The following is a 13,034-nucleotide window of genomic DNA, read 5'->3' as shown; positions in this document are numbered from 1 at the left end:
TGCAGCCAGGGCACACAAGGGCAAGTTAAGAGTTCTAAATTTTTCGCTTACCGTAAAGCAATGTTACGCAGCTGCCAGTTTGCGGAATTTAATTTTTTTTTCTCGACGGGAAAACATTGAAACACAAAGTTGTTCCAATGTTTTTCTGTCGAGAAAACTTTTATCGAAGTTAGTTTTTGTTTAAAAAAAAGTGTTTTCAATATAAATAATGATATAACATAATAAAAATATATGATGTATAAAAATATAGAATAATAATGTAATAAAAATTCACAGCAATAACTTTGTTTCGTTCACGTATTTCCTATACTCCGGCTGAAATCCAACAGAAAGTCCTGAGAAGGACAGAGCACAAGAAAAGTCAATGCACTAGAACGTAGTGTGATTAATTGAAAAGATAAGATTTTCCCCGATCCTGGTCACCGAGGGATGAAAATCGTATCAGGAACTAAATCTCTCAATTTTTTAAGTAACGAAAGAGGTCAGGATTTGTATCGACAACGTGGCTACATATTTCGCTTTGTTTGTCCTCAAGCTATTCTTGTTAAGAGAACTTTACAAATGCTGGAAGTAATGCTCTCTTAGAAAAATCTTCCTCTAAAAAATATTATTTCCACGTAAAAAATTAGTATCAAGGAGAAGAATTTCCAAGAAAATGCTACAAAATGTGATAAGAATTCAGATAAACAAGTTTTATAGGTGAATACTAATGAATAACTCAAAAACAATGATGACAGGAATCCACAAAAACCTCTTTTCATTCCAAGTTCAAGCAGAACGCGCGAGCGCCTCATTCGTGTAACATTGAATGTTTTTCGTTAGTATACAATGAATCATAACATAACTGTGAATGATGAATGAAAAACGAAATTCTCTTCAGTTTATGATAAATATCACTAAATTAATTACTGCGATGAAGCAATTATGTATTCGCATAAAAACTGCTCTTTTTAAGAGCAATTTTATAAGTTTCGAGAAGAAGAAAAGTGCAGTCAACGTTGATTACCTATCGATGTGTTGTAGTCAGTAACAGGTTCGCGTCTGGCAAAAAATACATATTTTGCGATGAGAGCTCGTCGAATTTCACTTAAAACTTGTCTTAGACGTGGTTCCAAACAAACGATACTAGAGAAAGAACGAATGATAGCAAACCCTCTTGACATTTATGGCATTCAACAAGAATTGAAAAATGTCCCGGGATGAAAGAATTCACCAAGTTCAAAGGGAGATAAAATTAAGCAAGAAGTAAACTTTACAAATCTATAATTATTTTTCACTATTTGCTACCTTGCATTGATAGTCAGTAATAGAAGTCTCGAGTATGTATATAAGTGATAGTAGCCTGAATAAAGAGAAATAAGGGGAGTAGGAAAGATTCAAATCACTTTGAAATCTAAACCAAAAACAAAACACGGTAAAAAAAAGATAAGTTTCTCACGCTAACAAAAAAAATTCGAATTATTGATTAGGCGTTAATGTATTTATTGAAAGTAGAAAGAAGAAGCAAGAAAGCAGAAAAATATTGGGGAAAATGGCACACAAAGTGGTACAGGAATGAAAGTGACAAAAATCAGAATCATCGAAAATTCACTAAGCAGGTAATATCCTGGTGACACTAATCAGTTGATCGCCCTTGAATTTGATGTGTTGCCTGCTACATCCATACATAGTTATTCATATCGTCACAATACGCTACGCGCAATTTTTAAGCTCCCTCTAGCATTTCTAGCATAACGAATATTTTGTAATTTACCAAAACATTCTTTAATTCTACGCCATGAAAGAAAAATGTAAATTCCAAAGTCTACGGAAGTTTGGGGAAGTGGAGCACGAAGATTCCAAGCGCGCTGCTTCTAGGTGTCTGTTCGTATCCAGTGGACCAAGAAGAGAAGAAAAATATTTTTTATAACGAACGTCAACATTATTGATAATTTAGAAGGAGGTACGAGCAAAACTCATTTTGCGCAGGTTTAAAGAATGAACACTACTAGGAAAAAATACTGCAGATACCGATCGTGTTGTTGGAATTTTAAAACGTTGATCGAAAAAAAGAAAACGGTGCTAATTCTGCAAATGATTTTTTTAACGAATAATAAAAAGTAAAGAGGAAGAAAGGGATGATTCATCGGCGAACAAAATGAAAAGATGCTTGAAGAACGAGGGGTTGATGAAGGGGCTTTTAAAAAGTTTCATCTAAATTTCTTTTACCACTCATTATCTCGGAGACAAATCAAAATTAGACCGTGGCCGCTTTGCAGATCTCACTGTAAGATAGAAGAATCGAAATGAAAAAGTATTGTTCAAATGAGATAAGTGGAATGAGTGTAGATGTAGTGAGTCTTTGTGACACCTTATGGACTCCTGAAAAAGATCCATGTATGTATGTACAATGAAGAAAAATGTTCAAGGAAGAAAAAATTCGTTCTTTTCCGGAGAATTCCTGACCACTCCAAAAAAGTGACTACTTTGCTCGCAAAACTCTTGACCCCAAATGCCCGCTCATAATTCCTTGCAGTGACAGCTGCCCAATCATAACGATAATCCAAGCCAGAGATACAGCGGTAAATCAACGTTAAGAGTAGGTGATACGTCATTACCAAGGTCATTACGTGTGCGCCGTTGACTACGAGGCATGACCGTTGTGGATGACCAACGATGGGACAAAAGAACGACCGAAAACGGCGAATTCTTGACGAGTAGGGCAGTTATCATTTTAAAAAATTATCTCGATTATTAATTGAATATCAGGGGAGCTGTACATTAAATGGCTCATCTGAATCAAGTAAAACAGCATAACATGAAAAATAATTGTGAAAATAACCAGCTTAAAGCGTTCCGAAATGAGAAATAAAAAAAAGTCTTTCAGAAAAAGAAAATCTTTTATCAGGTGCAAGAGGAGTGCGACCTGACAAATGCGACATAAGAAGGACATCTCAGAAATCCCCTTTGTATTTATATCCTTAGACCTAACACAACTTATTATCATAATTATATATCATATATTATTACACTACTATTATTGTCAATATAATACTACTATATTGTTACATATAAAAAATATATAAAACTTATCATTATATGTTTTCTTCTCTTGGTGCATATGAAAAAATATGAAGAAACAAATTAAAAATCGAAATATAAAATATAAACAACAGCTTCAGGTGTTCGACATCCTACAATCCACAGCACATAGAGGTCGATCGACGATTTGTGTACCGCACGAGTTTGGATTGTACAGCAGTTTTCAAACCACCTAACCACCTGAGCAAACGTAGCAAATTTGCTCTCTTTCTTTCCACATTCGTTCAATAGTGAAACCTGCTCCTAGAACGAAAAAGAACTATTTGAATAGCAATTCGAACGAGTTTTTACAAGCTGCTTTCTACTGTATTGCAGTAATTTCAAGCTTACTGCGGCGAATTCTCATCGCCGCCTCAATACCGCAACCTACATAGATGTAACATACATATGTATCCTTGAACAAACCATTAACAATAGTGTTCTGGATTGTTTTCAACTAAACATGCATCACTTGCCCATTTCTTTTTCTTCCTCATATAAGAGAAAAATATCAAAAGGGAAGGAATGAGTTGTCGGCGAGAAAAAAAGTCTTCCGATAAAGTACAACAATATGATGTTATTTGATTAATTTATTGGCTTTTTCGCCTTTTATATCCCATAAAAATAAAATGTAACTCTAATGGACACAACCGTAATGAAAAAAAATCAAAATATTTTTGATTTTTTTCATTACGGTTTTTTTGCATTTTGTCAAATTTAAAATAGTCATTTTATAACACTCTATAATGTCCATAGTGTTCCAGCTGTTAAATTTTTTCATGAGGTTCCGGAGGTTTTGCTGCGATGGGTCCTCATAGGTTACATCTCTCGCCCACTCTCATCACTTGGATCACCACTGAGAAGTGTTAATAAAAACTAAGCGAACTAAAAAGAAACTATAAGAATAAAAAATAGAGGAATCGAACAGGAGTGAAGAGTTAACAAATGAAAGAAAGATCAGGTAGCAAACCGACAAATGAATGGAAAATTATTCTAAGGAAACTACATAGTTTTATGGTCAAATTCTTTAAGATATATTAATTATCACAGTAAAAAAAGAGAGAGGTGCGATTACTATTCATAATTACAAGTATGTACAAAATGTTTGACATGAGCGCGACAAAAGAAGTTGAAAATCAGAACCATAGATTTTTTTAAAACGGCGAAAAAAAAATGAGACAGCACGAAAATTAACCACACTTGAGTCGACGCACCACCAGAAACTGCTAATTACAACAAAGTAGCCTGGATTTGCAACCAAACGGTCAGAGGAAACGAGAGAAACCGTGATTACCTGAGAAGGCCAGAAAATTTGGGAATTATGGAAAAACTCAGTTTTGTTTAAAAATATGAAAATATCCAGCACACAACCGGCATGGAATTATTTTTCTGTTTGACCTAAATACCCAATACAACAAAAGGGTTAATGGAAGCTTCTATTGAAAATTTATAGCTGGCGTTTTAGAGTTCGAATGTTTGCCACCTATGAACGCTTTAGTACAGATTCAAGGAACATTCCAAGGATAATCAGCGAGAGGACGAAACCGGTGGTATTTCATTGAAGTGCAAGAGAGAACGGTGTGAAAGGCTTGCGGCGAGCGCGACCAAAGCGATCGCTGGCGCCATCGAAGAACTGGTTCTCTGTGCTCGGTGCAATGGACTGGACACAAATCCGTGTTAATTGAGAATGTCCTCGTGAGAAAAACTCTCAGAACCATCATTATTATCTGACTGTGGAATCTAATGTTATGTGCGTATGTGTGATGAATACGCAAAAAAAGAAAAGAAATCTAATTATCCTGCTTTAATCCAAGCCGATGAAGGAGGAGGAAGAGAGAGAAAAAAGAGAAGCAGACGATAAGAAATGCGTGAAACATCGATATTTCGCTCAGAAAACTGCGTCTTAATAGTTCTCTCAATAATCCAGGGAGACAAATCTTGCAAGAGTGCACTTTTAAATCAGTGGAGAGTGAAAAAAATCCTACAAACGTTATATTCACTTAGTTGGAATCTAGACGGCAAAAAAGACCAAATCGCACAAAACTCCACACTATCTCTCCACTCTCAACAAATGATCATAGATAACCGTAGAAGAGGTATATCTCTAAGATTCCATATCTCTCTAGAATCATTTAGTTTGAACAAGTTTTTATATAGCATAGCTTATGAGAAACATTATCTTTAAAGAGCAAGGGGTAGGAGAGTGGAGTGAGACTTGGGGTAAAAAGGGTCAGATACGTAGCATCTGAAGAAATTCAAAGAAAAAAACAGGTAGTTTTTGAAAAATTCGTCTATGTACTCAACACCCACTATTCTCTAGATTATTTTTTTAATCATTTAATCAGTACGTATCAAAGATATTAAGTATCAGGCTCAAGAAGGTTAAAGGTAGAAAATGCTAGACAATAAAATGCGCAAACCTTCTGGATAAGTATTCTAACTGAGTGAAACTGACCGAAACAAAAATAGGATGCGATTTCGAATACTGGATGCCCGTGGATGCCATTCTCTTTTTCTTAATCGAATAAAGAACCGGGAAAGGATGGCTCGATTCATTTAAAATAACTTCCGAGAAAGACATCTTCAAGAGTCTGCAAACTCAGAGACCAAGGCCGGAGTTCGACCATTCGTTGAGCACAGCCGAAGTGCTGCTCAGTCGTAATCCCATCTACAACCCATTTCACGACCCCGACGAATGATCTGTTAAGAGTAGAGACAAGGGCGTTGAGCCGAGTACATCCTCGAACTGGCATCTATGTACTCTCGACGAGCATGCCACCACATCAATAATGCTACCCTCCACTGACGGAAAACAAACAACGAATGCCCTCTCGACGAGTTATGAGTCGAGAACGACGCGCTTCGTTCGAACAATTAGCTGGCTCGCCGCGTTGTGTTCGAGGCCAGTGGGTGGTCTCGCGGGCGATGCTTAATAGGGCCTAGCAAGTTCTTCACTGTTGAGACCAAATAAATCTCATAAAGAGCACTTATCGAAGAAATCTATCAGAACTATAAATGCATTTCATTATTTACGAGCAAAGAGGTGGAAAAAGCGGTTTAGTGGATAGGCCTTACATGCAAATCCAGCTCTTCCCCACATTAGACGCAACGAAAAAGCCATCTTCATTTAGTGGAACTTCGCAATTTTTATGTAGTAGTATGAGAAGGAGTGAATTTTCCCATTTTAGTTTTTTTTTCCCGCTGGACAATGTGTTGTGGAATTTTGAAATATATTATAAAAAGCAAATGTTAGTGCAACTTTAAGAAAAGGTTTAAACTGCTCTGAGCGTAACTGACAACAAAGCGTCCACTTCCTCTAATGAGAATCCTCAAATATGCGTGATATCAACATATATCAACAAGATATCCTTTATAAAAAGAAGGTACATATGTTAATTTGTTGTTATAGATCGAGTGAAAATTATTGGTTAATTAATTTGTTGCTATTCATTAAACGAAATGTGAAAGATTTTAAGTGCGCTATAAGCACGTCTTTATTTACTGTTTACCTTATTCATTACCACTCAGTTTATTTACTACTATTTATTTATTTACTACTTATTTAGTACGTATTTATTTGTCTAGTTGAAAATATCCGCAGATTTTCCTTAAACAATAACTAGAAACAACAGAGCTCAGCATAATTTCACCTGAATTTTTGGCAGCAAAATTCTCCGCACATTCGTGCGGTTTTATTGACATTTCAATTTCTGCTTTAAAAAAAGGTTAGGAATCCTCACGCAAGGCGCTTTTGCCAAGTCCAGAACATCATAGCAGAACAAAGGTAACGCTGAGCGAACCCTGGCCGGGTCCTAATCCGCTCCTTACCCTGAACCCGGGACTCTAGGCGAACAGGTGAGAGACCTGTAAGGACAGTCGCATGACTCGTAGTGGTAAATATCCATGAATGCTCCACTACGGAACACAATGAATGAATGAAAGAATGAGTGAGTGAGGGAATGACGAACGAATGAATGAATAGACGAATGAATGGATGAATGAATAGATCAGTATGAGCAAGGTATAACCGACGCCGAATATGTTAACTTCGGTGACCGCGACGTGTCTGCTGCAACGCACCGACTTTCTCTGCTCCCCGACCGAACAAATTAACCGTCGACTATGGATACGCCTAAATCGTGCCTTTCTAATAACAAAATTCCGCGAAGCAAGACGATAATGGATGAATGGAGAGGAGATTACGCAGATACAGTATGGTTGAACATAAAGATTAATTGGAATTTTCAACACTAAAAAACAACTTCTTAGACGATGACCTTCATCACGAGGACGTTTCCGGTACGAAACGCACAAAAAGGGTTGCAGAAAATACTACGTCTCAATGTCGTTCAGCCAAGAGATGTCTGGTAAGATAATTTATTGCCAAGAAATTTCAGAGACAATACGCACGAAAGTTGCTGGAGGTTTGAACGTTACCTGAAGAAATACTGAGCACGATGTCGTACCCTCAGAAGCGACAATAGCATAATTCATTCTACCCTTCCAGGAAAAAGGGCTGCCGGCCTACCGTGTGACTTCCAGAAGGCTTCGCGAAGATATCTCAGCGAGGTTCACGGGTCCGAGAAGACATGACTTCAACCAAGTTACCGCGACGCATCCGCCACAGCATGCGCTGCTTCTCTGCTTCGTATGCAGCCCGTCTTCCATCCGCTCTACCTCAGTTCAAAGCGTCTTGGCGTCACAACCTTCTGTTGTGTTTACTGCTCAGTATCCACGAAACTTTCTAGGATGGGTTCTTTCCAGGATTGTTGTAGGGTTCTAGACTAGATGAAATACATAAGTACCATGTACCATGGGGGGAATAAAAAAATACTTGTTGCGAACTAATGACAGTTTGATCAAGAGCATAAGAATGATCAACCTACATACTCGACGAATTAATAAGTATCCACAATTATTCATGTAATTTGTGAAAATTTCTACCCTCTTTAGGGATTTTCGAAAGAGTATTTAGTAAGGCAGTTGTAATCCAGCTGTAGGTGTATAGCCTGATACAATCAAATCAAACTAAACTGATTTCTGGCGTAATGTGAGATTATGTTGCGGACGTATCACTCCAGCGCAGCTGGCTTGGCTGCCATCCTTGGAGCGGAGACGAGCGAGGGTCCCAACGTACATACGTCTATTGTACCGTTGTAGGAAGCACAATGGAACGCAGCACCAGGATGATGGACTTTCAACCGCGCTTAGTTTTTTTGCTGCTGCGCGTCGCCCCCGCAGTGACACCGGCAGACTTCCGACTGCATACGGTCGTAGTGGAGAGAGAGACGCAATGGAAAATCTCCCACAGATGACGCCAGCCGTCAACCTGTCACCGCGTTTACACGAAATAGCGTGTCACATCAAGTTGTCACCCATTTCCAATCACGTTATAACGCGTTTCGACATATCTGACAAGTTTACTGCCATTGATCAACGAATATTCGGGAAGAAATATTTATTTCTCTTTTTATGATGCGAAAGATGATTCCTGGAACCCTGTCCTTCCAAACTCTTGCTCCAAATCAAAATCTTTTATAAGTAGACGCTCATGTGTTAATAAATTAATCCTCCTTGAGTAGAAAAACACCATCGGCTTGCACTTCAACAAGGACACCTTCATTTCAAAACATGTTCGTTCGTAATCAATAACGATTGGTACTTGTTATACTTCAACAAAATTTTTAAGAAAATCCTCGAATCCAAGCATATGGATGAACTAGAGTTCCAAGTAATGTGACTAGTACAGACCGGAAATATGTCGCATATGCACACACTCATGTACATGATTAATATTAAGGAGCATGCACATGAAGAATGTTCTTCATGTTTCCTCGACTTCTACTAATCAGAACTTACTACTGACTACCTACTTCTAATCAGAAATCATTAGATAAGTATGACCATACAAAAGATGACAATGAGGAATATCATAAACAAACAGTGGGAAGAATAGAGGAGCGAATATGATGCGAAGGAATGAGGTAAAATTGCTAATTTAAAATTCAGAAATAAAATATAACTAACACTATAATGTATGTGGAATGTTGAGCGAAAAGGTGAAATGTTGAGCGAACAACGAATTTTAAAAAATATTCAAAGAAATCGAAGCACTTGGGAAAACTATGTATCTTTCGTTTATCTATTTTTTCTCGAACTTTTCACCTCATAAAACTGTAAGTAAAAAACCATAGAAAAAACTGAAAACTAAATTAGTACACTAATAAGAAAATTATAGTTAAGACAAAAAATCTCTGTAGTCTTTATTTGGAAACGTAGGAAGAAAATCCAATAAAGAAAACAGGAAGGACTGCAAGGAAAAATATCACAATAGAAGGAGAAGGAAGCATGCAAGGAATCTTTGAAGGAATACATAGCACTGGAAAAAGTGAACTACATTTAATGAGCCATTAAAAAAATTCAGGATCATTTCAATATCCTAGGAACATAAAATAAGCAAGGTTCAAGATAAAAAAAGCGTTACAGCACTAAACTGAATTTGAAAATTTACTCCTAATCAGGTTCAATAACTATTTCTCATGGTGCTAACTCAACAGGGTTGTCAGTGGATCCTCTATATTTTATAATGTAAAGAAGACTTATATAGATTTTATTGATGAACGATGTTTGGATTGAGGCATAATGATAACGGTAAAGACTTGTGGGGATATGCTCTTCATATGTACCGGTGGATTTCAGGAACAGCGAACAATAGGAAGATAAGAGAGAATAAGAAGGCAGATAAGGGTTACAGTAACCAAGGACAAAGAGAGGTGTAATGTTTCTTTTTCTTATCACAGAGAACAATTCTCAAAGTTAAGAATTGTCGATCACGGCTACGTTGCTAATCCGGAAGGTCGAACGTAGGGCAGAGTGACGCTCACCTCCGTGATCCATCAACAACCTGCTACTACCTTAACGGGCTACGCGTCACGCGCAGACGCATGCGTCGCGGCGGTCCGGCCTCATCTCGCTGCCCACCTGCATTATCCGTTCGCACACGCACAATAACCCACCCACCTCAATTAACCTCGACGAGGCAATTCCACCTACCATACCTGCACGCCGCACTTTTTTCAGTTTGGCGTCATTCTATACGGAATGATCTGTAATTGCTGACATTTTATTCGGCGCTCGAGGAGACGGTGGGTCAGCGATGAACTCTTACTAACTTCTTCTAGACAGTGGATTTATGTGGGCAATGTTTTTCTTTCCACGAAACCGTACGCAATTCTTGTTGACACTACATCAAAATCAAAAAGTTTGAGCGGATCCTTTGCAAGGAATAACCCAATACCTTCCACAAGGCCTCGTAGCGTATTAAACGGCTGAGATAGACAGGGATCAGAAAATACGTCGGATAAAGGCAGGTCAAACCATGTAATCAGGGATTCAGTGCACTCCTTAGATTAGAACAAGACAAAATTTGGTTTTCCGAGAACCTGAGAGATGACATTTACCCTAACGGCAAATTTTTTCCCAGCAGTACATACTGTTCAGGATAAGGTTTGCAGTGTCACAATCAAAACGCGAAACACCGCCTACAAATCAAGAAGTCGGACTGAGCAGGGACACTCAGAATGTTCAGTTTACACAACAAAGCAACTCTTTACACTCATAAGAAGGGACCACTAAAACCAAGTGAATATGAATAAAAGTGAAATTACTCGACAAAACAAATATTACTCAAACGTACAAGAAAACAAATCCAGCGTATGCGTCTTGATGTCGTCAATTCGGGCAAGTCAGCTTGGAAGTCGCTGACCACTGACGGCTGATTTTGAAACAACTGCAACAACATTTTCGCTTTGAGACTTCCAAAATTGGCCCCAAGTGTTATCCTCAAGAGAAGGGAATCCAACATCAAAAATCCAGCCGAAAACCTATATGCCGACTGTATGGGGCAGTGATTTCTATTCCTAGCGTAATGAAAATCACTACGTTCCGTGCAGCCGGGTCAAACCAATTTGAAACTTCGTGCATTCGCGTAAGCGGCTACTCTCGAAGTTACGCGGTGGGACCTTTGCACGTCTCTGTAGTATGATTGTTCCTGGCGAGAGTCCCACGTTGAACGCAACCGCTTAAACAATTGAATCAGGCATTAGTTTGTTTTGACCTGGATGTACATTCTGTGTCTTCACAGTGTTTTTGAAAATCAACATCTTCCCAAATATCGATTCCTTTCACTTTACGTCCGTAGGAACATTTTGAGGGCCAGTACAGATTTCCCCACAGGTGATTAGCTCCAGTGACACTTCTCGTTGTTGAAACAAAGGTGTGACGGAGATGGGAATCCAGAGCTGAGCTCAGAGGAGCAAAATGTTAGTTTCTCGGACATCCTCTGCATAGATGTTGGTTAGTGATGTTCTTAACGAATTGCAATTTCGGAGGTTTATAACTTTTTCTCAAAATAAATGAGACACTCTAATTCATGTGCATGTTTGTGACACTCTAATTCATGTGCAGTAAGGATCGTACTGGTGCAGTTCTGGAATTTTAAGGTGAAATAGTACAGGATATTTCGAGATCATTGTGATTTACGTCACGACTATCTATTAAAAATATCCAGAAAGGTTAATTAAGGATATGAGAGTTGTGTTGGAGCAATAGCTGGAGTAACAATGACCTTTTGTGTGTGAATGATTGCCGCATCATTTCACCACCATCAGCTTTACTAAACATCTCATGCCTCTCTGTTTGTAAAACTATGAATGCAGGTGGTTTTACGTGAACTGCTGACATTTATTTGACAGATCATATTACTTGAAAGAAAGAAGATGTTTGTGTTAAATGGACTTAAATTACCTGCATCCAAGTATTGAATTTCCACACCGACACATCAAGAATGAGACGTAGCAGAACTCTCTTACGACCACTTCACACCTCTGTTGAGCTGTTGCATGTAACCCAGAGTTCACATACATTTTGAGCACAATTCTTCAGTCATTTCATGAAAGTACCGCATGAGGGAAATCACGGTAATCGTCGTCCATTTTCCCTATCTTTTCTTAGGAATTTCCCTGTCAGTCCTCCATACTCGAACTACGAGAAGTGAGTGTCTTGGCCTGACTGAAGTATCGAGTGTGCAGCCTCATCACAAGTGACAGCTATGCTCCGGTCAGTGTTTTGATTTATGTGTGAGCGTCGAAGCCGAACATTTTGACCACGAACGTATGTATCTTCGCAGCTAGGAACCAAACAGAACGAAGGCAGGGGACCTAAGTGGGAGTCCCACAGAAGCGAACTATAGAAGTGTCGGATCCACAACGGAACACAGCATAGAAACTCGGAATTACTCACTAGACTTCATTATGGGGAAATTCTTCAGAGGTTCAAAAACTGCTATAAGATCAGCAGCACCAGTTGCGCCATTCTTGCACTTGGACGGGGTGGATTTCGAGCTGGTTCACACCATTGGCTTTCATTATTTGTCCGTCTTCGCTCATCAAGCACACTTATTACAGGAACGTTTTTTAGATGTGTGTCTTTAGGAACAAACATCTAAGGTGAAAACTTATTTTTAAGAGAAGGGGAAGGAGACGATGATCGGTAATTGAGTTGTGTGCCATTGCGCTGCTTCTACTTTATGTCATACCCATTTTACTGATCCAGTTCGCTTATGAAGTTTTAGCAAAGAAGCTAAGAGCTGCGGTAATGGTTTGTTAGAATCACACTTCAAATTTATAAAGAAGAAAAACAGGAGCGTTGATCTGCGCTGGATCCCGAAGTATGCACCATGGTTGACGCTTGAAATTAAACATTAAATGGAGACTTGTTAACGTCTCTGAAATTATACAGAAAAAACTATAAAGCTTGTTAAACTATTTGTCCCTCAAAATACTCGCGTATATTCAGTCACTTATGGTTTATATCCACTTTTACTGGAACCATTTGGAAATTTTAAGTGAAACTTTCTCAATATGCAAAAGTCAACTATCAATAATTGATTTATTCTCTAACACTAATGGATATTC

Source organism: Necator americanus, chromosome II (genome assembly GCF_031761385.1).
Source record: "Necator americanus strain Aroian chromosome II, whole genome shotgun sequence".
Lineage (NCBI taxonomy): Eukaryota > Metazoa > Nematoda > Chromadorea > Rhabditida > Ancylostomatidae > Necator > Necator americanus.
Note: the sequence above shows the minus strand (reverse complement) of the source record.